Raw genomic sequence first — 27,988 nt, 5'->3', positions numbered from 1 at the left:
TTTTTTTTTTTTTTTTTTTTTTCCTTTTTATTCCATGCAGGCCAAAAGCTTATTAGTTGATGCCACCCAGACCCAGAACTGTGCGAAACCAATCACTGGACTAATCCAATATCACATACCCATGATCCAATCACTCCCAAAAGTTCCACCTGAGTGCATAAGGCTTTGGCGGTACATTTAGATATGTCATAACACCACCCTAACATCACCTTATATTTGCTTTAGAATTTGTGAAGATATAAAAAATATAATGAAGCTGTCCCCATCCCCATTTTCTGCCTTTGCTGCCAGAATTATTGTTCCAACAGATATTTGCTAAATATTTATGGATTCCTAGACAAAATATAGTAATCCATATGCTTTTTTTTGCTCAGTCTTGTGTCTTGATTTCTATTTTCACATTTAACAAAATTATTCAATTTAACATCTATTTATTTCTATTATTGACCAGAATTTGTTATCCATTCTCCTAGTGATAGACATTTAGGTTATTTTATTTTGCATGTTTTACTTTTCCAAGCAAGACTGGGGCTTAGGCTAAATGTGTAGCGCAGAAGTAGAATCACAAGATCAAAGACCATATGCGTTTTCAAATTTACAGGATGTTTTTAAAACCATTTCAAAATGCCCCCAATTCTTTACCAATCCTAGTCCTTAGCACATCTGTATGAATTTTAAATTCACTGTGTTAATATTTGATGAAAATAATTACTAGGATTTTGATCTACATTCCATTGAATTTGGAGATTTATTTGAGGAGAGTTAAAAACCACATGATATTGCTTTTCCATCTATGAATATAGTGTATCTCATCATTCCTGAGAGCCTCTTTCATGTCTCACTAATCTACATATTGTTTTACAACTTATTTCTACTTTTAAATTTTATGAGTGGTCTGTCTTTATATAACTTGTCTTTGGAGTCCCATGCTCCCATCACCTTTCCTTTTAAATTTTGCATCAAGGTGTGGTAGAGATTCTGTACCATGACAAAGGGATTTTTCTCATAGAATTTTGAGTCGTTTCGTTTTGGATATAACGATACTGATTTTTTGATAGTTCTGAGGATAAGCCCAGGGCTTTTGCATTGAGCTACACCTTTAGCCCTTCTTAATGTTTTAAATTTTGAGGCAGGTTCTTACTAAGTTGCCAAGTTGCCCTGGTTGGGCTCAGAGTTTCACACCTCCTTTGTCAACCTCCCACAGTGGGATTACAGGGGCGTGCCAGTGCACCTGGCACTACACTCTGCTTAATTCTGATAATCTGGTGGTATATCTTCTTGGATGTTTTATTTATGGTATCCACATCATTTGTCCAGACGGTTTTGGATCTTCTTTCTAAATCTAAATAAGTAAACAAAACATGTAAACCTCTCTGTAGGAAAATATATGATCAATAGATATATAAAAGTTATATAAGAGAGCAATGATGAATGCAAGCAGAGATTCTGAGCATTGTTTTCCTAAACTTTATAGCACTGGGAATCCACCTACACTTTCACCTGTGTGCACAATCTTTGTAAAAGGTTTTGATAGATCACCTTATTGGGTGAAGAAATTTGCCTGTTATTCCTAGTTTGCTAAGAGATTTTATAATGAATAGAGGTTAAGTTTTATAAAATACATGTTAGTCATAAATTGTTATGATTATAGGCTCTCATCTTAATCTTTTAATGTGGTGCATTATTTTCATCCAAGTTCTGGTTTTGAGTCATTATTAGATTCTTGGGATGAGCCCTATTTGATCATTGTGTATGATTATTTTTAGACTCTGATGAATCCCATTTGGTAGTGTTTTATTCGAGATTTTTACATCTATATTGATAAGTCAGAAGGGTTTAAAATTTTCCCTTCTTATAACTGTCTTTATTTGATTTTGTCACTAAGATAATACTACCCTCATTGAGTCATGACTTTCTTTTTTTTATTCTTTGAACAAATTTATATAAAGTAAATGATTACCTGTTTCTTGACAATTTGGTAAAATTTACCTGTAATTTTTTTGCCTTTGGGGTATGCTTATTAGGCAGAGGATTTGACTGATTATCAACTCTAATTTATGGTTATTCTTTTAGTGAGGTTTCTTCCTGGTTTGGTTAAGTCAGCTTTAGTATTTAAGTTTTTCTTGCAAACTACATATACTAGTTTTTGTTTTCAGTACAGAGCTGCTTATAGTTTGCTCTTTTGGTTTTAAAATATATCTACCAGAAATGTCATATTAACTAGCAATTCTATTCCTCGGTATCTACCCAAACGATTAAAAACAGATATTCAAACAAAAAGTGTAGATGAATATCCATAGCAGTACTGTTCATATTAGCTGTTACAAAAGTCAGATACAACCCCACAGCCCACAGCCTGATGAGTGGAAGGAGAAAAACTGATATATCCTCACAATTGAAAATTCTTTCTTGAAAGCAAGCTATGCATGTGCTACTACATGGATGGACCTTGGAGATGATGAACTAAGTGAAAGGAGACAGACACAGGAGTCTACATAGTGTTTAATTTCTTTTATATGAAATGTCCAAAATAGGCAAATCCATTAAGACAGAAAGCAGATGAGTAATAGATAGTGACTTTTATGGGGATAGGGTTTTTTTGGGGGGGTGATTAAAGTGTTTTAGAACCAGATAGTAGCAATAGTTTCACAGAATTATGAATGTATTATGTGTTACACAATTGTGCATTTAAAATGGTTCATGTCATAAGTTTTGTGCCATGTGTATTTCACCTTTATAAAAACTAGATCCTCTTGTTATGTCCCTTTGGTCCTTCTGTAAAATGTATTGTGCCCCCAGCACCCTGTCCTCGTTGTATTAATTTGCCAGTTTCTGTAAAAGGTGCAGCTTTGGGGCTTGAGTTTATTTTTTGGATCCTGTCTACCATTCTCCCTTTAAAAAATAGTATCAATATATGCTTTTGTCTAGATTATATCTTCCTTCTGCTTTCTTTAGGTTTGCTGTATTAATTTTGTCTATCTCATGGGGTTGAGCATTTACTTTATCTCATTTTTGTTGAGTTTTCATAAATACATTCAAGATTATAAATTTACCTCTAAGTGACCTTTTAGCTACATCTTGCAACTTGTTACATGCAGTAATTTCTGTGTTACCTATTTCTGAATAATTTTAAATTTCATTTTTACCTTTTTACCTGTGAATTGTTAGAACATAATATTTAATCGGATTAGCTTCCAAGCATTTCTTAATTACTGTCATAAAATGAGGTGTATATAATATTGGTTGTTTGAAATTAAAGACTTCATTTGTGATCTATTATCTAGTCAAATTGTAAAAATACCCCATGGATATATGAAATTTACATTGCATTGCTTTTGGTGAATGTTCTATTAATAACTTATTGATTTCATCTTTCAAAATTTCTACCTCCTTAACTTTTTTCTGTTGGGTATGCTAGTTTCTTTCAGAGATCTATTAAAATCTTCTACTTTGAATATGTATTCTCAGTTTTCCTATGTGTTCTTATCAGATTTTGCTTTACTTTTTTCAAATTTATATTGCTGGGTATGGGCAGGTTCATAATTATTATACCTATAGTTCCCTATAGTTTTTAAAATTTGTGGTATCTTTCATAATTCTGTTTACTCTTTTTTGTCTTCATTCTCTTTTAATGATACTGTTTATATTAGCTTTGTTTTGTGTGGCATCTGTATACAACGTCTTTTGAATTATCTCTTTATTTTCCAGCTTTCTGTGTAACTTGATTTTTAGTACAAGTGCTCCTGAAGTGAGCACTGTGTAACTTGATTTGAAATGTAGGTATTATAAATAACACCTGTTTTTACTTGTTTTTCTGAGCCATATGATGCCTGCCTTTTAAAAGGTCAATTGCCTGAGCATGGTGGGACATCCCTATAATCCTAGCACTCCGGGACAGTAAGGTAGGAGAATTGAAAGGAGGCTTTTGGTGATGTTTGGAGGCATTTGTGATTGTCAGCTGTGGTGTGGGTTGTGCTCCTGACATCTGGGATGCAGAAATCAGGGACACTGACATCCTAGGATGCACAGGTCAGTGTCCATCATCCAGAATTATCCAGCTCCTATCAATATGCCAAGGTTAAGACACCCTTAGTGGGACCACAGAGTGTAGGGTAGTTGACATTATCTATCTGCTCTGATTTTATTAACTGATATTTTAGTTTAGTACTGTTGCAGGAGTTATAGTCAACAATTAAGAGAGATAGATAGATTGACAGTTTTATCAATTTCTAGACTCAGATTCTATCCATCCCTTAGTATTTATTGTCTTTACTTTGAAACTGCTTTTACAGTTCTTTTGGCAAATGGTGGTGGTGGTGTGTTTGCTTGGCCTCTGTATGTTTGAAAACATTCTTGTGTTGCTCTGTGGACACTTTTGCCAAGTCTCAGAGTCTGTCCTTGTAGGTAATAAGAGTTTTTCTATGGCAGCTTTTTAGATTCTTTCCCTATTTCCTATGTAATGCAGTGTTGCTCTGATGTGTAGAGGCCTAAATTCTACTCACTCTGTTGGAAACTTTCAAAAGAAAAATGTTACTTTAACTGTAGAAAATTCTCCATGGTGATTTCTTCCATTGCTTCTTCTCTGTTTTTGTCTCTATCACCTCAGAGACTCCTTCGAGATGCACGTGAGGCTTTACAGTCCTTGTCTCGTACTCACACATACCTCTTCTTCTGTGGGTCCTTCTTTAGTGTTATCCTGATTTGGCCCCCACGCCCACCCCTGAACCATTATGGACCAGTGCTGTGTCACAGCTTCACTCCAGGAATTGGTGGTGGGTTTGTTGTAGCCTATAGCATCTGAGAGTAGACAGGAAGAGGGTTTGGACTAGGCTGTAGCACCTAAGAATTGACAGAGAATGGGGTTGGTCTAGTTTACAGCATCTGAGAGTAGATAAGGAGAGCATGTTCTCAAGGAGAATAAAGAGTGTTAGTGCCTCTAAAATGTAGCATGATGCTGGACAGGCAAATCCAGGACACATTCACTGCAAATATGCTGCTCCCTTTACCTAGATGTTTCTTCTCTTCATGGCCTCTCATCCAAATTTCTTCTTTCCTTAATGAGCCCAGCAAACTCCCAGCTTCCATTTACTGTGGAAGATCCTGGATTTAATGAATCAATCTTGGCTCCGTGTGCTCTGTCTCTGGTACTACATTATGGACTAATTGTCTGTCTCCCTGGCCAGACCATGCACACTCAGCATCAGTTACGATGTCTTCTTCAGCCTTGGAGCTGAAATAGACAGAACATGGTGTGAGGGGCCTGCGCTGTAAAGAGACACAGACATATGCAAAAGAAAACCATGTGGATGCTTGTTGTGGTGGACTGACAACTGGTGGTCAACTTGTAACACCCAGCTGAACTGAATCAGGTAGTGCTGGGTGTGGGAGGCCCACCTGAGGATTGTTGTCAACAACATAAAAAAGGAGAACTGGAGAGGAAGAAGGGGAGCTGTTAGTTCTCCTGGAGGAGCTTGTCACTCTGGCTTTCCTGATATGAACTCGGGTGTTCTCATCATTGGAGGAGCTCAGGTCCTCACTGTTGCTGAGGATGGCTGTGGCACTTTTAGGGGGAGCTCTGGTCCTTACTTTGAGTGTTGCTTCTCAGATTCAGTGCAGATCTTTCAGCCTACTGGCACAGATCCCTCGTCCTGCTGGCACAGGTTTTCTAGCTTCCATCACTGACCTTTGGGCCTTCCCAGCACAGATTTGTGAAACAGGCTTGCATGAGACATTGTCATGGGCTCTTGGTCTCCAGTTGGACTTGTGGGGACCAGTGTTATGGGCTCTAGGTCTTCAACTGGACTCATGCAGGATATTATCATGGGATCCAGACCCTCAGCTGGATTCTTTGGGTCTTTAGTGTATGGACAGATTTCCTAGACTCTTCTGTATTTGACTCTTAGAGTGATTAGTATAAAATAATCCTACAAATTATGTGTCCTGTAGTAAATTGTTTCCCTTGTAAATCCTGACTACAATACTCGTGATGCTTTTAAAGTTAAGCAACTTCAAGGGAGACACACCAGGGTGCCTCAGATTTGTCTCAAAGCCATGCTCCATGGCCAGGTTTGTAGATATTCCAAAAATCCCCTTACTTGTACAGTGGAGGACATCTTGTGACAAGCATCTTTCCAAAGCTGTATATGGTCTATGACGTCCTTGAAAATTAGGCTAGAGATTCTGCAGGCTATTTTGTCCTTCTTGGAGCTTAGGTTTAAGTGTCAATTTTGAATAATGTGAATGTTTTGATTTTTATATTCTAGAGAATTTGTAGAATTCCCCTATGTAAACAAACTCCACGAGAGTACGGACCTCTGTCTTGTTTCACAATGTCTTCTCCGTGTCTAAAACAATCCTGGGGAAGGGAAGAGCTCAGTGGATATGTGTTGATGGGTGAAGAGAAACACAGTTTCCTATTAAGGCCATGAATATCCATTAGTAAGAAGAATGCAGGAAATTAATTAATTCCTTAGACTAGTGTGGAAGCAAAGGGAGAACGGGCATACAGGTGTTTGAGCATTCAAGTCTTTCTGTTCTAATATCCCTGGAGGGAACAGAAGCTGGAGGGGCTGTAAAACCATCATTCTTGCTTTTCTATGGCACTAAGGTTGATTTTAACAATAACCTTCTATGGCCTGGATAAATGCCCACAGTGAGAGTATGGGTGTGATGAGATATCATTTGTTCCACCTCTAAGAGGGAATGATAATGGTATTGAACTCTTCAAATCTTTGGGGGATAGATTGAGGGGATTTGTGAACATGTTGTATAGAGCCCAGTAGATCATGAACTTTACTGTGTAAACTGTGAATCTAAGCTTATTGCTCTGGTTTCAGTATGGAGGGTGTTCCCCAAAGACCCATGTGTTTAAATGCCCCATCTTCAGGGTGATAGTATTGGGAGTTGCTGAGGACTTTTAAGAGGTGGAGCCTATTGGAAGGTCCTTAGGCCTTTAGGGGTAAGCCCTCAAGGGGGATTGTGGGTCCTGGATCTCCTGTCCTCTCTTTCAGCTTCCTGGAAACTGATGTAAGCAGTTTGCTCTGGCACAAGCTCCCTGACATTGCCATTCAGTGCCCTCAGCAGGAACCCAAAGCAATGGTCTGGTGGTTCTTGGACTGATTTTTCAGAACCATGAGCTAAACATTTTCCCTTTACAGTGGCCACAAGTATTTTGCTATAGTAACACAAAGCTGATGATATACTAATAAGAGCTCTTGTTTTTAGATGTTATCTGTGTGTTCAAGTCAGTGATATTGGTGGCTGTGAGTATGCACCCATATTTCATTTTGTTAGATCTGTTACAATTTGACAAACTCTGAGACTCTTCAGTATGCATCATGATGTAACATGAACCCCCTGCCCATGTTGTCTCTTTCAGTACATATATATTCCAGGGGTTAGGGCCATGCTAGGGTCTCAGGAGACAGTGATGGATAAGACGTATACAGTCATGGCACTGACAGTCTAGGGTGGGAGAAGGTTGTGAAACAAACAGGGCTGGATTATTGCAACTCCATTGCATGTGATGAATAAGAAGTACAAGGTCCCATGAGATACATGCAAAGGAGTGAAGCTGAGGATGGACTAGGGAACTGGGAAAGGGTTTTGAAGGATGTGATACTGAAACCAGATCTTTTGAATGGTATGCAGGAATAAAGAGGGAAAGGGGGTTGCTCAGGGAGACTTTGCTTCCTATGAGGCCTGAGGAAGGCGGGACCTGGTACCTGGAGAGCAAGGAGGGGAATTGTTAGTGTAGAGCCAGGCACCCCGTCTTGAAGGTTATCCTTGTATTTCCTTAAGGATTCTGGTCTTAATTCTGTGAGAATGGACATGCATTTCAAGAGTTTAAGTGCAGTAGAAGCACAGGTATTATAGCGCGGTGGTCCATGTATAGGCTCTGGAGCCCTGATGTTCGGATTTGGCTATTGTGTGAGCAAATTACCTAATGCTGTGATTGTCAGTTTTCTCACTTATAAAACAAGCATAAAAAAGTCTTCATATTCAATTGTTCTAAGTGTGTGTGTGTATATGTGTGTGTATGTATGTGTGCTACTATATACATTTGATACTCATGACAACCTATGCTCTAAGGACTATTATTATTGTCCTATTTATTGATTACTTGTGCATGTGTGTGCACATATGTGCACGTGTGTGTGTTCGTAATCTAGAAAAGTGCTTGCCATACTCACAATTTAAATAGAAATTTAGTTTTTCTCCGGTACCGGGAACCGAACTCACGACCTTGCGCTTGCCAGGCAGGCACTTTTGCCACTGAGCTAAATCCCCAGCCCCTTAAATAGAAATTTAAACCATTTGAATGATTGCTATCACTCTTTTGTCCAGAGTAAACCCCTCAGATCCACTTGCAGGGGCTCAGTTCTGTCTTCAGAGGCTAGAAGAGGTTTCAGGTTCTTTCTGTCTAGTCACTTGGAACAGGTCAGTGCACCAGCCAAGAGAGCTGAGTTCTTGGGGTGGGCTCCTGGTAGCTACTTGCTCCTGAAAAGAGGGTGGAGGGTAGGGGAGGCTCCTGGATAGAACAGTAGCAGTTTGGATAAAAAGTGTGCAAAGAGAAGCCCAAACTATTTCTGAACTTTTCTAGAGGAACTTTCGAGGCCTAATCCATCACCAGAATGTAGAAATTAAACACTCACTGCTTATCTCTCTACAGAGAAGCTCCAGGGTCTGGGGTCGCCATGGCACACAGGGAGTGGTGGGGTGTGATTTATTAGAATGTGCACAGCTCTCTTGGCTTTTTGTCCTTTGATCAGTGCTGGGAGCCAACCAGGCTCAGCTACTTTGCATACTAATAAAGATTGGTGCATGTAATTATTCAGCAGTCACACCGTTATTCCTGGGAGATAAATCATCCTTGGTTTATTTACCCTTCTTCCCTCAAGTTATTTTAAGTTGATTTTAATGTACCGCATCTCAAGTTTAGTGAAAGTAGCCAACTACTTTAGTTTTAAGACACCCTCAGGTGGTGAGTGTTCCATTGGGCTGAATTTGTAGTTTATAGAGTGCTGTAATCCCAGAACCCTCAGCTCCCTGCTCACCTTGGCTTGGTTACGTGTGCTCATGGTGACAGGGTGGCTCAACCAATGCCCCAATCCTGGTGGGGGACTTTTGGAAACATAGGACAACTTGAATGAGGACTGAGACTTTCTCTGGCTTGAATGATTTAATTAGCTCCATTAGCCAACAAGTCCCCTAAGTATGAAACAGTGGGAAATCTTGCTCCTGTCCACAAGAGGACACATGTAGGTCTGCTGTTTGAGGAACTTCTTCCTCTAGCCCATTTTTCCCCCTCAATTTTACACTTTGTACAGCCAGATGTGTATCCACCTCACTGATACAGTGTTGAGGATTGGACCAAACTGCACCACTGGAGATAGGGTAGGCTAAATCCCTTGGCTCCTTCAACTTTTGACCTTTGTTCTTGAAGACCATACTCCGTTGTGCCTTCCATTCTTTCCATACTCATCCAAACCAGTAAAACCCTGTTTGCACCTCTCAGCTTGTAAGTCCCTCTGTGATGAGCAAACACTGATATTAGTACAATGTGTGTGGGGGAGAGCAGCAATGTATGAACAGTGGGGAGGCGGCCATGATCAGAGTAGTGTCAGTACGTGACTAAGCGGTGAAGAGAAAAATAGACGAGGCCATATTTGTCAGATCTCTAGCCTTCATGACAAGGGTGAAGCACAGCTAGTGGGGCAAACAGAATTACTCTGTCATCTTCACAGAATATAGTATCAGTGCAAGAGGTCTTTTTGCTCACTTTTATAAGCCAAGTGCCTTGAAGAATTTAATGGGAACCAATTTTGATGAATGAATGAATGAATGAATGAATCATCATGCATCTTTGTATGTGTGTGGAACTTTCCACAAAAGAAGAAAATGTATTCAGGAGAGAAATAAAGTCAGTTTAAACACATCTTTTGCTGCAGTAAGTCTGGAAGATGCGCATGGAAATCCAGCCCCAACCAAGGTGATTCCAAGGTGCTGATTCCCCCAAATCTTCAAGCAACACCTTGCACCTCCTGTACAGGGAGCCTGCCTTTTGATTTCCCCCGTGTTCTCCCTTCCTTTGTATTCAGTGAGTCATGATGGAGAGATGATTTAAGACGTTGCCTAGGTGGGAGGGAATTAGTCATTAAAAATGTATTTTCTCTGGGAGTTTGTTTTTAAAACTTTGGGCCAGAAAATATGTACAGGAATGTTTGGCTTTTAATAATTAAATCTTGCATTGTTTTAATTTTCTCCAGAGTGTCTCTCTGGAGGAAAATAAAGTTGCAAATCCAATATTTATGTCTTTCCTAAAGCATTGGTTGCCAAATGAAATGAGTTTTGCTATTTTTTTCCCCTCAATGGTTGATTTGTCTCCAGAGGGCTTCCTTTTGAATTTGCAGGAAGGACTTAATGTTCCGTGAGACTGGGGAGGCATTGTTGGAATGGGGGCAAGAGGACAGAGGACGGGGGGGGGTGTTCTGGGTTTAAGAGGATGCAGGGCTTAGTCTGAATCCTTCTGGCCTGAGCCAGCTCCGCCCCCAGGTTGCTGACATCGTTTCTTTACCTCAGTTCACTTCACACACCAGCCATTTTCAGCAGGGAGAAGAAGCTGGGCATCCCGTGCGAAATCAGCTATTTGTCTGGATGCTTTGGGCTGCCCCTCCCTTCCCACTCTGCCAGCCCACCTCTCTGGGTGTCCAGACGTGTGAGATGTGGAAGTCATCCAGCATACTGTCTCTAAATGTGGACTTTGTGGACCCTTCGATTCCAAGTCAGTGTGAACCTCATCCCTGGGTAGTTTCCCTTCATGCCGTGAAACCGTGAGACCCCTACCTGTAACTGTCTCAGAGTCAGCCAGGCCCTGTTTAACCAGAGAAAAGAAGGTAGAGTCTGGACTGCTCTGCGAGGTACAGTTAGAACCTCTCAGCTTACTGCAGCTATTTTGGGGGAAGAAATAGCTTCCCCAATTGCTGATCCTGACATGTTTGACTTTCCACATCAGTCTTTCATTCAAATCCTGGAGGAGGGGTGGGGCATCTCTCTAACTGCCTTGTTTCCTGCCTGGAATGGTGAACATCAGGGTCCTGCTTACAAAGGCAGTTGGACTTAGGAAGAATTTATTAACTACAGACCATATCAGGTTCTACTCGCTTAGCTCACCCCTCTGCCTGCCACCTACGAGGTGTTCAGGGAGTGACTGAGAGAGTACATACCAGACCACAAATAACAGTGCTTAGAAGCTCACTTTCCAGAGAAGATCTAGGTGCCATACAGAGCGCCTCTGGGTTAGGGAGTGTTAAAACCTTGGGTAGAAATCATAGCTTCTATGTCAGTAGTTTCACCTGTCAAATAAGAATGGTACTTGGACCTTATGGAGTTCCTGTGAGTATTAAGAAAACCTGTGTAAAGGGCTTGCATAAATCCTGGCATGACCAAGACACTCAACAAAGGTTTCTTAGGAAGTGTGATAATATTTAACAAAGCACTGGAATCACACAAATGAGTCCAAATTTCAGATCTGCCGCTTAATACTATTTGCGACCTTTAGGATGCTATTTCTAAGCCTTGGCTTTCCATTCTTTAGGTGTGGGCAACAATGCTCACCTCGGAGGAATTTATAAGTATTGTATTGGGGGTATATTCAAAGTTCCAGCCACATGCCAAATTACTCTCACTGAAAGAGGGAGGAGGCTGGTTGTTGTCTAGATCAATGGAACCACTTGTTTCCTGTTCTCTCCCTAAAAACTTATTGTCACTTTGGAAGTGACAAAATGTTTGAGGGGAAGTGCAATATCTTGATTTTGAACTTGTATGACTTCATTTATTCATTGGACTTGCTGGGGTTTAATTGATTCATTATAATGTCATTCATTCATTCACTCATTCAGGAAATGTATATCAGGTAGATGAAGTGTCTGGCACCACACTAGATGATACAGATGAATGGCATAAAAGTGCAATTCTCCTGTTAAGTTCAAGACAATTCATTTTAAATTTCTGTACATAGAACTTCTTCTGATAGCTCAGGGAAAGACAAGAGTTTACTCTCAAGCAGTGGGTGAGAGGCAATGAGATGCACAAACAGGGAGGTAAACCTTTTGCAAATGGGAAGAGGACCAAGAGATGGAGGGAGATGGAAAGAAGGGCAGAGGGAAGGGTTGCAAAAGGAATTAAGGTGTGTAGTGTACATGTACCAACTCTCTGGGAGGCATGTAATCATTATGTACCACAAACATGTTCTAATAAAAATTAAAATTTTAAAAATGCGCAGACATTTAGTTTATATGAAGTGTGATCTAAAAATATGAGTGCTTCAATTTAAAAAAAATTACAGTAAAAGACACAATGCTATTAATCTCCCTTTAAATACTCCCCCTCCATTCAAACACATTCATTCCATCGTTCTTGCCGCTGAAGCGGTGATGGGGGTCCTGTGTGAGTGCCTGTACTTGTGCTATCCTGACTGCCTTTGTGTCCTGAACTGGCTCAAAATGTTGACCTTTCATGATCATTCTGACATGGAGGAAGAGCCAGAAGTCACAGGGTGCCAGACCCAACAAATAAACTGGATGAGGACACACTGTCATGTCTCTCCAAGTCTGTCTTTCTGTTGGATGGCGCTCAATAGAAGCATTCGCTGTATTTCTGATCACACCTCATAGAGACATGTACAAAAGAGCACCTCCAGAACTGCTTCAGAAAGTGGCAAGAAGAATAGGGTAAGTGTGTTTGAAGTGAGGGGGAGTATTCTGATGGGGATTCACTCCAATGTGTCTTTTATTATAACAATGTTTTAAAAATTTAAACACCATAGTGTTTAACCAGACCTTGTCATTTTAGACCACCTGAATCTAACTTGAGCTCACCATGCATGGATTTGATTTCCTTGCGTGCCCATTTCCATGGAGATAGCATCCCAGTTCTTTAACACGCTGACCCCTCCACTTCAACTATGTGTTTCCATATCATGGGAGCTGGCATGTTTCATAAACACTCTCCCAGCACACAGACCTGTGCTCCCTCTCCATCTCACCCACCACTGTCTGACATAAGGTGGCCTGTAGGATTCACCTTGGGGAGATTAATACTGACATGGAGGAATACTGGGTCTGAAAGAGGGCCTATTTTCTGTCAAAGAAGAATCTGTGAGATGAGAGACTTGGCAGCTGCTATGGTGACACTACTTTCAGCACTTTAAAGAAACAAATCTATCCTTGTAGAGAATGAACTCAACTTTCCTAGCAAAGCAAAGACAAGAGTGAGTGAGCGAGTGAACAACTAAGTGAGGATAGGAAGAAAGAGACTGGCAAGAATATGGTCATCTTGGAGCCCCTTGTTCAATTTGTTCCTAAATCCTACATGGATTAATTCTTACCTGGGGTTTAGTTACTCAGCTCCATAATGGATTCCATCAATCATCACATCCTACTTCTTTTTTTTCTGCCTAACTTTGCTTGTATTCATTTCTGTCTCTTCCAACCCAAGCAGCGTTGATGGATGCAACATCTGTGGATCAGATTCTGTGCTCCAGTGAAAGACATATTAGAAAAGTACATTTTGTGGTTGAGTGTAACCAGTGTTGTGATAGAAGAGAACACAAGATACTGCATAGGGAATGGTTTCTTAACCAAGAATCCCATGTAGTGTGATGCCATTGTGTTTTTTTCAGGAAGAGCAAGGACCATTCTGTTCTTCAGCCAGTGAGTGTGTGTGGGTGCGTGTGTGTGTGACCTAATTGAGATGAACGAAGCTGGTTTAGTCATCTGGCAGGAGGATGAGAATCCCCAGACTCTCCTGGTGAGATAACTTATCACTCACTTCCTTTTCCCTCCCCAGTATCCCAGGGTGAGTATTTTGGGAGATAAATGGCTGCACTGGCCTGTGCAGTGGGGGGAGGGGGCAACATAGTCCAGGTCCCACCCTCTGAGGCTCCTCTGACGCTTCCTCTTTAGCAGCAAGTTTTGCTGGCAGGTTGTCAAAGACCTTTCTTATGGTCTCCTCTCAAAAGAGAGTAGTTTCTCCATTTGGGTTGAACTTTGATACCTGAGAGCCCACTGACAAGTATGAGGCCTGTATATCAAGACTCTTATACTAATAACTCCTATTTATGAAGTCCATTGAATCTATTGAGTCCTGTATGATTCCTTTGTATATACTGTTTCCTTTATTACTCACAATGACCCCATAGGATAGGTATTATTTACCTTGGTTTTAGGAAGTTAAGACATCTGTCAAAGGGACCTTCAACTAGAGACCTTGTTGATCAGGATCCTCACTGGATCCTGGCTTGCTGGACAAACTGTCCATGCATCTAGGATGTATGTGAGCAGCTCTTAGGAGCTGTCTATGTAGAAATTCATGAGTTTAAGTTTAGACACAAGGGTGACAAGGAGGAGTCAGGGTCAAGAGTATACCCTTCCAGGTCATGCTCCCTGTGACCTGCCTCTTCCAAGTAGGCTCCACCCTAAATACATGAGTCTTTGGGGGGAAGATTTAGATTTCAACCTTAATAGCAGCCCAGGGTCACACAGTGTGTAAGGATTAGAGGGAGGCTTGGCATCAACTGCCCTTGAGGTCAGATGTAGGTTGGCTACTTTCTTTTGCTGTGTCTTCCTCTGCCCACCTTCCAGCCTTCTGAGCCTGCAGGCCTCAAGGCAGAGAGGACGGGGCTTTGCAGGGCCTGTTGCTGCTGTGATAACATAAGTTACAGTGCTGCCCTAATTGCCATCATTGTGAAGACAGCAGGCCTGGCACACGGGCTCTCTCAAGGCAGCTCTCCAATTAATCTTTTCTTCTCTGATTAAGCCTCATGTCCTGTAGTTGTGGTGGGGGAGAATTCGTGTGCAGGATGTTTGTAAGAGTTCTGTGTGAGGGAGTGGTGGAGGGATTTGGGGTTAATCATGCTGACATTATCTCAGACATGATCACTTTGTGGTCCGGAACATCTAAAACAATATGGAGCCCATTACCGGCTCTGGGTCCATAGGGAGCCCTAGGGTTTGCTGGGCTTGTTGGCAGTGTATGCATTTGTGTGTCAGAGGAGGTAAAGTGCAGCTGTAAGTCCTGGGAGGGGCAGGGAAAGAAGGGTGCTCTCTATCTTGGTGGAAGCAAGGGAAGTACTGGCTTATGCTGTGTGCTATTAACTAAATGCATATTTATTGTAAACCCATTCTGGGCCAAACCTTATGCCTGGAGCTGGGCTACAAAGGGGAGCACAAGGATGTATGCCCTGCTGTGTACCCAGCACATTTGATCTGGAAGAGGAAAAACTAATCAAATTATCATAGTAATGAAGGCATAATTGCAGACTATAAGAGATTCTCTGCAAGTGTGGGGCAGTTTGTTAATTTGATTTAGTAAACACGTAGCACATACCACGTATATGACATTAGTTTAGACACTTTATTAATAGTAATACATTGAATCCTCAAAATGAGGCTATGTGATATGTATTGTCACCATTATTATTGCCATTATCTGCATTGTCCAGGTAAAGAAACTGAGGCATGGAGGTTAAGCAAGTTGCCCAAGGTCACACAGAGTGTAAGTGGTGAAGCCAAGCTCTCCCCCAGAGTCTCACTTCACATTCCTGCTCTTGACCCCTCAGGATACCCCTTCTGCAGAGAAGGTTAAGGGGCCTTTCTCTGCCTGGGGTTTGGACAAGCTTCCTTGTGAAGTGACAATTGGTGCAAGACTGAAAGAAGGAAGAAGAAATCAAACTCACTTGGGTAGGAAGAGGTTCTGGTGGAAGGAAATGCATAGGTAAAGGACATGGCAGAGGAAGAAAGGCAAGTTAGAGAGACTGAAAGATGGCCAGGGAAGCTTGGCATTGCATGAGTCTGGAAGGGTAGAGTGGAGCTAAGTTTTGAGAGCTTTGCTGGTGACAGTAAGTAACTCTTCTTTACCCTCAGGAAATTGGAATCCATAGGGCAATGGTAATTAATGCAGGTTAGTATCTTGAGAAAGATTGGTACAAATCTGAGATCCTGGTACTAGACAGGTTGAAGGCCTGTAGGAGATGGTGGGGATGATGATAATGATGACAGCGATGATGATGACTATGGCAATAGTAGTAATAGTTACTCTTCATTGAGTGGTTATTTAGTATAAGCAAATTCTTGATTATCAGTATCTAAATCTCCTAAATTCTTGATTATCAGTATCTCATTCAGTTCTCACATCTCCCTTTTGGTGTAATGAAGAATATTTTGCAGATAGGCACACCAAAGCTTAGTGAATTTTAGCAGTTTGTTGGTGTTATTTGGCCCGGATCTGTCTGATCCAAAAAGTTGGACTTTTACTCCTGATGATGGCCATTTCTCCAGAGAGATGAGCGGAGGAACCACATGTGGTCTAACGGTCATTAAATGCATGTGTTGGGACTTTTTGCCACAAACTATCTCATTTAATTCTCATAAAAGCTAAGTGAGTTATACACTATTGGTCTGATTTGCTAGATTAAGAAATAGATGCTCAGACAAGTTGCCTATGGTACCAGAGATATCAGAGTCTGGGTTTTAACCAGGTCATCTGGCTACAAGAAAACAAGATGTCACATCTTCTGCAGAAATTTCTCTGGCACCCTGTGATCTGCATTTCTAGCTGTTAATGCTGCTTCCTTTGGCTGCTATGCTGGGCTCCCGTGCCACCACCTCCCTCTTCCCATGCTGCAGAATCATAGTGGTATTTGGATACTGAATAGTCATGTTCTTCCTTGGAAGTAGCACCCTTCTGGCCCAATGCATCATGCTTGGTCTCTAAAGCAGTCTTTGTAATATGTGCCAGTGGTCCAAGTAAGAAGGGTGGGTGTGACTTCATTCTGGTGAGTCAAAGCATTGTTGGGTGGTGGATACAAAGAAAATTTTCCTCACTTTAGGGAAGCATCCAATATTTTTGTCTAGTTGACTTAACCAAGTCAGAAACAACTTGCCTCTGGATTTTTTTGGTCATTCTTTTCTTTTACAGCCTGATGCATCATTTTGGGTTAATCCTATTGCTACTTGAAACCAAAAGTGTCCCAGACAAGATACTGCATTTTGGATTGATCTTCAGCAACCTTTGAGGATGGAGGAGAAGGAAGGGGCAAGATGAGGAAGAAAGCCATGGGTTGAGGTGCATGGATGAGGCGAAGGGGAACTCATGAGCCCTTCCTGCCCTTTGATCTGTACAGGCTTTTGAACTTGCTCTTGCTTCATTACTGCTGGTTTTAGAGCATAACAGCCCTTTCCTTAGCCGAGCTTACCTGGGCTTTGGTCCACTGAATTATTACCAGCTTGTCCCTTCTTTGTTCTCAAAGAGGATGCCTGTTTCTCCAAAGGATGCTTTTTAAAAAAGTTTCTAAAAGTGCAAACTAGTTGATCTGGAAATGTCTAGATCTTTGATCTTTTTGAAAGGTACATTCTGTAGGCGGCTGTGAAGAGGGCCAGGGGCAAAGTAAAACTTTGTGGATAACCCTTGTTTTATTTCCTCTCTCTTTACAGTCTCTGGAGACATAAAGTACTCAGTGTCACAGAGAGACTCATATGTGCCGATCTGTCTGCCTGGGACATGAGCTCAGTTTTACCCACGTTGTTAAGCGATGGAATTCCAAGCACATGACTGCTCAGATGGGAAGTGAATGATCTGTTTGGGTAGAGATCCATGAACTTGATCTGTGCTGGCCTGCTTGTTAGAGTCTAGAGAAAGCCCACAGTGTCCTCCTTTGGATGATTAGCTGTGTCCTTCAGGGACGTCCTTCTGGGAGATTCTCAGAGAGTGCTCTGGCCTGTGGTCCCTTCTGTGGTTCCTTGCAGCTCAGTTACTGGACTCTGTTAGTATTTGGTGTACAGGGAGGAGAAAAATAACAAACTGTTTATTGCCTCATAAATTCACTGGGAGGACATGGGACTCCTGTTCTTCTGTGGAGGCTTAGCTAGGAGTCTTCCTTAAATCCTCCTGACTTGGCAGGGCTGGAGACTCTCATGTACTTCTTTTTCTTTGTATGAACACACATGGGATAAACAAAGCTGGTGGTGCTTCCTCTCCTCCTCTGCATGCACGCCTTTCCCTGCGTGGCTCTATTGTGTTCTCTTACCATTAGTCTGGACACAGTCATATGACCTGTGATGGCCAAAAGTACAAGACAGAAAGGATGGTGTCCTGGTTCTGAGTTCTTGAGCTCACACCTGGAATCTCCTGCATATTTCCACTCTCTCTCTCTGGAACTGTTCCCATCACCAGAAAAATAACTGGCCTGGACCAGTGACCGGTCACAGGAAGTACACACAAAGGATATGGAATAAACTTACACCCAGCTGAGGTGAACAGAGAGCAACCAGATCAATCCCAAGCATATGAACAAGACCAGGTGGGAAGGCAGACCTCAAGTGTGCAAACAATAAGCTCCTACCACTGAATGTCATAAGGTTCAGGTCTTTCTTACCTGGTATTACCTGGGTGATAGAGGCAGATACAGCATGTGTCAGCATTTGTCACCTCACTCGGTAACAGCTTTGGTTTGTCATATTGCAAAACTGTAAGTTATTTGTGGGTACAGAAAATATAAAAGCCATTAAAATAAGAAGACTTATATAGCACTATGCAAACAACACTAAGTGATTCATTACCACTATCGCAGCAGCCCTTACAATGGAAACTATTATTGTCTCCACTTAGATGTGGGGACTGAGATGAAGGGAGATGAGCATCGAGCCAAGATCACCAGGCCAGTACACATCTCATTGCCTTGAGCACCAGACACAGCACACGGAGTCAGTCCTGAAATGTCTGTTGGATGAATGATCAACTATACTTCAAATTACATTTAGTTGAATAAGCCTGAAGCAGATTAAAGTAAAACAGTACATCTGCCTTAAGTGAACTTAAGTGAGAAAGATGGCTTATCCTGATCCTCCAGTGCTAGCTGGCAGCCTCTTTGTGCTGTGAACTTAAGTACCTTACATTTATCCATTTTGCTTAATTCCTTGGTGGTGCACCAACACTAACCATCAGATTATTGTGAGCAACAAGGAAACAAACCCTGTTGTGCTTTTTTAAAAAAAACAACAACACTATAAATCAGGTTTGTCTTATTTCAAAATCTAATTCAATTACTGGGAAACTATACCTTGTGGACGATTAAACTGTAAATTGTGGATGTCCACTGGGTAGTTAGATTACTAAATATGGTCTCTGCCATAACTCACCCCTGTCCCTGCTGTACATTGTCCCCAGAGTTGCTCAAGGTTGGGAGCATTCTGGCTAACACACACCACATTGAAAGATATTTATGGTGCATCTCAAAGCTGGAATATCTTCCTCAAGGAGATACCTATGCATCATGCAAAGCCTTAAGACGTATTACACTCCTCTAAGTGGAAAAGTCCACTTGACTGATCTCTCTTTTTCTCTTGCTGGAACTCAGGTAGTGGGACATAGAATTATGAAATGTGACCTTTCTTGTTTTCCACAAAAATAATTTCCGCGCTGTCTCTTCTAGGTCGAGGCATGAAGGCTAAAGGCTGTCTCTGCATGATGAGTTTCTCAGGAAAGCGGGCACAGAATGGTGGGGCTGGGCTGTGGCTCTGGCAGATTTCGGGATGGTTGAGACTGAGCTGGCCACCCACAGCCTTTCGGAGGGGTGCTCACTGGCTGGAAGGTTTTCTTCCTCCTGGCCAAGGCAAACAGCAAAAGAAAGGGGCTAAATCTCATTGACTGAGTCATTGTTTCTTTCACAAACATTTATTGAGTGGTGCAGCGTGCCAGCAGCATTTAATAGCTATACCAACACAGCTGTATTTGTCTAGTTCTTCACAGCTTATAAAGCATCTTTCTAATAATTCTCTCATTTGCACCTTATTAAAAAAACTCATGAAGTTGGCAGGGCTGGAACAGTGTGTTCTTTTAAAATCACCAATAATGATGTTTGGCTTTAATTTAGTGATTATTATACACCAGGGATTACACAAAACACTTCATATATGTTATTTTACTATGTTATTTTACTCTTCCTATATGTTATTTTACTATGACAGGGCTATTTGTATGTGGTACTGTGGTTGAATCCAAGCCTCACACATGTTAAGTGCCAGGAAAAATGCTCTATCATTGGACTTGTTCTCTTGCTGTTTTTTTTTTTTTTTAATTTCTTAGCCCTTTTTATTTTATCTCAAGACAGGTCTCACTAAGTTGCCCAGGCTAGCTTCAAACTTGAGATCCTCTTGCCTCATCCTCCAGAGAAACCAAAGCTTTAGGAATTCACTGGGTTGTCTGAGACACAACCATCAAGCAGCAGATAATGGGTCCAGACCTGAGACTTTGCTGCTCAGAGGTCTCTGTCCCCAAGAACTGGGCCACTCAGCCAGTCCTGGAGCTTGTGTTTGCTGGCTTCTGTTTGGCTCTTCCTTTTACAGCAGAAATTTGGTGGGATATATCCTGGCATTAGGGGCTGAATCAGCAGTGAGAATTCCTGCTTCTGTGATTTGAGCTTGATTTTATTTGTGCCTCAGAAATTAGAAATTCCAAGAGGTGCTTTTTATTTGAGAAGGCCCAGTATTCTGGGTCTTTTCATGAGTTCCCTAGAAAAGTAAAAATAGTGTGATAATAATTTAAAATACTTAAAAATTTCTTCTTATCATTTTTTCACAAAGGTTTCTTAGGTGATACAGAACCTTGCTCTTTTGCAAGTTACTCTGTGCATTTCTAGTTTTGCTGGAGCATTCCCATGTGGCGACCTTTCCCATCATGTGGAGATCATTGGTAATTACCAAGGGTAGTGATAATTCTTCTTGTTTCAGGAGCGACTTACTGCCACCCCAAGAGCACCCCACAACCAGTATTCTGTTTGATCCTTGCAACCACTTATGTTGGATACTTAGGGTAGCTATTTCGACCACTCATTCACAGGTAGGAATCTGTCAATAGAAGATGCCAAGAGTCTTTATTGGAGGAAAGGCTATTCCCTGCTATGGTAGATTGAATCTATGGCTATGGCCCTTTATTCTTATGTCATAGTGTTTTATAATGACCCCTTGGTGGGGACTTACAATGGACCCTGAAAACTTCTTTGCCTCTTGAGTTTGAGCTTGGTTAAGTGACTTGTTTGGGGCAATGGGAGTGTTAGCAAATATGACACAAACAGGCTTGGCATTCCCTTATACCGTAGAGTTTGTCCTTATGCATTCCTGCCAAAGTTGTGATCCCTGTGGGCTGCTACAGTCTTTTAAGCCTGTGTCCCACACCTCACTGTTTCTTGAAATACACAGGTCAAATCAGATTCAGTCACTAAATTTGCATGCAGAGCACATGTGTGCACCAAGTGCGTGGAGAAGCCACACCCAATCAGCCTCTCAAGGTTTGCAGCTGAGCTAGCCTGCATCGGGCTGCCCCTCACTTAGCCACAGGCACAGATGGGGGAATTAGTGAGTGCTGTGCTAAGTCACTGGGTTCTCGGTTTGTTTGCTATGTAGCATTGTTGTGACTATAGCTAAATAATAGACTCAGAAGTTTAATAAACTGAGCAAGTGCAAAGTTCAGGGCTGGGACAGAGACCAAATCAAGAATTGGTTTGTTGAAAGGAACAGGTAATGCTTAATTGTTTTATTGATCTTGCTTGCCTATGTCTGGTGATCTGAGTAACTACTTTGAAGATGATATGTAATATCACAACTATTGTTAATTTCCTATCACCTTGTTTTGAAATTCTGTATCATTTTTATTGTTTTTTGTTGTTTTGTTTTTGACTTTGTGTTTGTGTTTTTGCTTTTTTTCTCTTTAAAATAAAAATAAAAAAATGTACAATTAATAAGTGCACAGAACTTTGAGTGAGACATGTCTGGGGTTGAAGCTGTGTGCAAACCATGTTTGACTCTGGTCTCAGTTTCTCTGTGTGAATCGGGAAGATAATAACATTTTTTATTTTATTTTTCTTAAAGTAAATCTTGAAATAATTTTAGATGTATAATAAATTTTAGATGTACAGAGATCATACACAGAGTTCCTGAATAACTCTCAGCTCACCCTAGCATTAACTTCATACATTATTATAGTAACTTTGTCAAAATGCAGGACCCAGTATTGGCACTGTTACTACTGGTACTATTACAATGAACTACATTCCAGATACTATTTGAATTCCACCAGTTTTTCCGCTCCTGTCCCTTTTCTTTTTGAAGATGCCACATTGCATTTGGCTGCCAGATCTCTGTCGTTTCCTCTGCTCTGTGATAGTTTCTCAGTCTTTGCTTTTCAAAACCCTCACAATTTTCCAATGTGCTGGTGAGCCAGATACAGTCATACACAGCTATAATCCCAGGTGCTAGAGAGGCTGGAGCAAGTTCAAGGCCAGCCTGAGCAACTTAGCAAGGCCCTATCTCAAAATAATGCCTTGTGAATATTGAGCAAGCACTCTACTACTGAGCTACATCCCCAGCCCTTTTAATTTTATTTTAGGATAATAATATTCTTTATAAGATTTCTGAGAGCATTGTTTGAGTATATAAGTGACTAGCATCCAGCATGCCGTTAAAAAAGCTAACTGGTAGGAGGATGACCTCAACTATTATCTGTTGAATACATTTTATCCACTTAAAGTGAATAATTCAATAGTTTTGTAGTATGCCAGCCCTAAAAAAACCCCAGAACCCATTAGTAGTTGCATCCCCCATTAACCTCTTCCCCCAGCTCCTGGAAACCACCCATCTATTTTCTGTCTCTATAGATTTATCTATTTTGGATTTTTCATGTCAACAAACGCACGTAATATATGGCCTTTCATGTCTGAGTTCTTTAACTCAGTATAAAGTTTTCAAGATTACTTCACATTGTGATATGACTTAGTACTTCATTGCTTTTTGTTGCAGAGTAACAGTCTATGGTATGAATATACCACATTTTATCCATTTGTCAGTTGATGGACTTTTAGGATTTTCCCATGTTTTTGCTATTATAAATCATGATGCTATGAACATCTGTGTACAAATTTTTACATGGACACTTGTTTTGATGCATTTTGAGTATATATTTAAGAGACCAGTTGCTAGTTCATGAATCATTTTTAACAATTTGGGGGAATGGTCAAAGTTTTTTCCAAGGTGACCGAACCATTGCACATCCCCATCCCCATCAGTAGTAATTCTAATTTTTCCACATCTTCACTAATACTTGTTATGGTCTGTTTGCTTTAGTCTAGCTATCCTATGCTAGTGAGTGTGACCGAGTATCTCAATGAGGATTTGACTTGCATTTCTCTAATGAATAATGTTGAACATGCTCTCGTGTGCTTATTTGTCATTGTACATGTTCTCTGCGGACATGTCCATCCAGATTTCTTGTGCAGCTTTTAACTGTGGTGCTTATCTTTTAATATTGAGGTGCAGTTGTTCTTTATATGTTCTGGATCCCAGTCCTTTTTTAGATGTGTGATTTTCAAATATTCTGTCCCAGTTTGTGTGTTACCTTTTATTTTTCTTTATTGTATCACTTCCAGCACAAATTTTAAAGTTTTAGTTGTACTTTATCTTTTTCTTTTGTAATTTGTGTTTTTATTGTCATGTGTACAATGTTTTTCCTAACCCAGGGTCATCAAGATTTACTCCTATGTTTTCTTCTAAGAGTTTCATACATTAACCTTTTCTTTAGTTCTGTAGTCCAATGTGACTGAATTTGTATGTACAATGAGAGGTCTGACTTCACTCTGATGCATGTTATCCAGTTATTCTAATGACATTTATTGAAAAAAATATTTTTATCATTGAATGGTTCTTCTGCCCTTGTCAAAAGTCCACTGATTAATGTGTTTAATTATAGACTTTTAATTCTATTCCATTGATCTCTATGTGCCAATTCTTATGCTTATACCAAACTGCTTTCATTACTACAGCTTTGTAGAAATATGGAAAATTGGGAAGTGTTATTTAGACTATTTTGCTATTTTAGACTATTTTAGTATTTAGACTCTTTTTCTCAATGAATTTTAAGATCACCTGGTTAATTTTTACAAAAAAAGTAGAGTTGAATATTTGAAAGGGATTGTATTGTATCTGTAGTTCAAATTGGGGGAATAATTTCACCTATATTCACTATTGACTTTCTTTCTCATTTATTATATCATCTTAAATTTCTTTCAGCAGAGTTTGGAGTTTCTAGTACACAGATTTTTGTACTTCTTTTGTTAGGTTTTGTTCTAAGTATTTTATTATTTTATTTTCACTGTTTTAAAGAGCATTGTTTTCTTAATTTCAAATTGTTTCTGGTTGGTGTTAAGAAATTCAGCTGATTTCTGCATATTGATCTTGCATCCTGAAACGTGTTGAAGTTCTTTATCAGATCTAATAGCTCTTTTTCTGGATTTACCAGGGCTTTCTCTGTACAAGATCTTATCATTTGCAAACAAAGATAATTGTACTTTTTCCTTTCAAATCCAGGTGCATTTTTTTCTTTTTCTTGCCCAGTTGTCCTGGCTCAACTAGCAATTATATTCCAGGATAGGGTTGAATGGAGGTGAGAAAGGACACTTTCCTCTTGATTTCCTTATGATGCCACCGTGAGTGCTGCTGTAAAGAACACGTTCTCTTCTCTGTCATTGTGAGCATTTTTCTTTTTTTATCATAAAAGGTTGTTGGCTTTTGTCAGATGCTTGTTTTTGCATCTATGGAGAAAATCTGGCCCCAGATTGGTGGTGTGACCTGTCTACTCTGTGTTTTATTCCCCTGCTGGTCTAGCCCCTGCTGGTATGGGTTAGATCTAAATATCTCCCATATGAGTTAAGAGGGTGGGATTCTGTAAGGTGATTTGATCGTGAAGATGCTATATACATCAGTGGATTAATCCACTAATAAATTCATAGGTAAGTGTGTATTAGGATGTGGGGCCTGGTAGGAAGGGGCAGGTCACTGGGAAAGTGACTTGCAAGAACCTATCTCCCTCCAGGGCCCTCCCTGCTCTCTCTGCTTCCTGTCTGTTATGGGTTGAGCAGCTCTCCTTCACCAGATCCTTCCACCCTGCCCTTTCTGTCTGGGAAGCAGCCAAGTATGGACTGACTCCTTTAGAAACCATAAGCCAAAATAAATGTCTTCTCTTTTAAGTTATCAGTGTCAAGTATTTTGTCCTAGCAATGAGAAAGTGATTAAACCTTTGTGATGGGTTTTCAGCCAGAGCATCTCAACACTACAGAAGCCCCATACAGGTGACAGAGCACAGAATTCACTGGGGCCAAGTATAGATGAACACACACTTGTTTTGAAGCCTACTTTGAGGGGAGGCAGAGAGGCCACCTAAGAGGTGTGACAGTATGTGGTACCTTGCTTTCATGACACTATGTTTGCTCTGCCTATGTTGGGTTCTGAGCAAAGGTCCCGCCTGCTACCATGATAAATGTGTGATACTGGGCTCTTTTAGCCAAGAGCCCTTAAAGAGCCAGATTGTTCTGCTGACATTCTGTCTGTTCCACAGTTATGTGGGATAATATTACCCAGTCCTATAAAATTAAAGTCAAGTTTGAAATAGGGTCTGTTAATTACAGTATTTAATTGTTGTCCTTATTGTTTCCTTGGAGATTAATGAGGTGAGTTATTGTAACATAATTAGACTACAGTGTGTCTGATCTCTTATACACTCTTGCGATTCTCTGTCGTCCCAGTCTCCTTTGAAGGTTAATTTCACTTTGCTAGTATAGACCTGGTGATGTGGTTTCTACTGAAATATGTTTCTAATTATACTTGAAAGTCATCAGTCAAGGGGTGTGCTGGGCTGTTCTGAACACATTTGTGGTGGAGAAGTCCAGATTCAGTTAGGCTCATCGTGGTCATCTGTTTCCATGCTTAGATGCCCTTTGGGCTTTGAGGGGCAATTCACAGACAGGGGGCAACTTCAACTTACATTGGGCCTCAGTTGGGCCCCAAACAGACATCTTCTTTGTTGCTGAAAGTTTGTAAAAGGTCCCCAGTAGTGGCATCAAAGCTGAGGCCCAGCATCTAAAGTGGACCCTTAGGTGTTCTCACCTAGGTGTGGACCCCCTCAAATCCACCTCTTGTTTCCCACCTGAAGGCTTAATGGATACCGTCCTGTACTTGGAATACCTCTTACCTGGTTTACTTGTTCTTTTTTTTTCTTGTTTGTGAAACATAATAATTACATTCATCTATGTATCTATACATAGAGAGATAGATAGATATAGATAGATATATACCTATAGATATATATGTCTATATATCTATAGGTATATATCTATATATCACATTTTCATTATTTTTACATCCTTTTCCCCTTCCCACCCTCCTGTCTCCCCTTATCCTCCAAACCCCTTCCTATTACCACTAAGTCTACCTGCCTCCCTATTTCCTATTGTCTATCTTTTATTTTGCTCTTTAAATTATTGACATCTTTGGCTTCTCAAATAAGAGAAATCATGCAATATTTAACCTTCTGTGTCTGATTTATTTCACCTAGCATTATGGTCTCAAAATGGATCCATTTTCCTATAGATGAGTCAAATTTATCATTCTTTATGGCTGATTAGAACTATGTTATGTATACATACCACATTTCTTTATCTATTCATCTGTTGATAGGGATATAAACTGATTCCACGGTTTAGCTATTCAAAGCTGTGTTACTACGAACACAGACATGCATGTATCCATGTAATACAATGGCTTACTTCTGTTATGGATCTGGTCTCAACTTCTGCATCTTTTTTTTTCTTTTAAAAATAAAAGGAGGAAAACGTTAACAGACAGACAACCTTTTACAAAATAGCAAAAGAACAGTACTGACAATACAGAGTTACAAACAAAGTGGTAGGAAATTAACAATGCTTGTTGTATTTCATACTGATATCTTCAAAGTGGTTTCTCATGAAAACAGATAGAGACATGCAATATTGATCAATCAAGGACTCATTGACAGTTTGTTTCAGCAAAGAAATAGAAGACAGTAGAACAACTATGTTAACTATCCTGTATATACATACAAAATTTCTCCTTCTTTCCCTTCTCTTTCCCCACATCCCAGTTGCCCTTTACCCTTGAGTGTTTTCCTATCATTTCACAATGTCTATCATACCTCCTAGTTTAAATTAACTCTTTCAGGTTTTACACTAGTGAAACAATGTGGTGCTTGCACATGCAGTTCTGATTTATTTCACTTATGAGTGTGGTCTCTAGTTGTGACCATTTACCTATAAAGGCCTGGAGTTTATCTTTCTTTATAGCTGAGTAACATTCCATTATATAAAAGTAGCACAATTTTCTTATCCAGTCCTCGGTGGATGGACATTTGGGTTGCTTCCACAATTTAGCAATTACAAATTGTGCTGCTATGAACATAGGTGCACATATATTGCTGTGATATGATGTTTTTAGATCTTCTGGGAAAATACCCAGAAGGGGAATAGCTGGCTTGAATGGGACCTCTAGACCTAGTTTTCTGAGGAATCTCCAAACTGATTTCCACAGTGGTTTCACCAGTCTGCATTCCCATCAGCTGTGGAGAAGGGTTCCTATTTCTCCACAGCCTCGCCAGCATTTGTTATTGGTTGATTTCTTAATGCTAGCCATTCTTACTGGGGTAAGGTGGAATCTCAACGTTGTTTTAATTTGCATTTCTCGAATGACTAATGATGTTGAACATTTTCTCATGTATTTATTTGCGATTTGTATTTCATTATCTGAGAAGTGTGTATTCAATTTCTGCATCTTTAAGAGCTACTCCTCTTAAGGCATTTCAAAGCCCAACTCAAATCCCACCCCTTCCAACCTTCCTGGCATCAGCTGTCATGGAAGCCTGTGTTTATTTATTGGGACACAGCACCATATTTTGTTACCTATTAGACTGTTTTCCTCCTCAGACAAGCAGAGACTGTTGGTTCTCTGCATAGATAAGGAGGTTGACTGAACTCATTAGGATTGTCCTGCTCACCTCTGTCACAATGGCCTCATTAGCAAAAGATCCAGCTTCAGCTTTGCCAAAGTTTTCCTTGTACACTTGTGCCAGCAATGCT

This window comes from Chinchilla lanigera, unplaced genomic scaffold (assembly GCF_000276665.1).
Source record: "Chinchilla lanigera isolate Chin_1 unplaced genomic scaffold, ChiLan1.0 scaffold00041, whole genome shotgun sequence".
Lineage (NCBI taxonomy): Eukaryota > Metazoa > Chordata > Mammalia > Rodentia > Chinchillidae > Chinchilla > Chinchilla lanigera.
Note: the sequence above shows the minus strand (reverse complement) of the source record.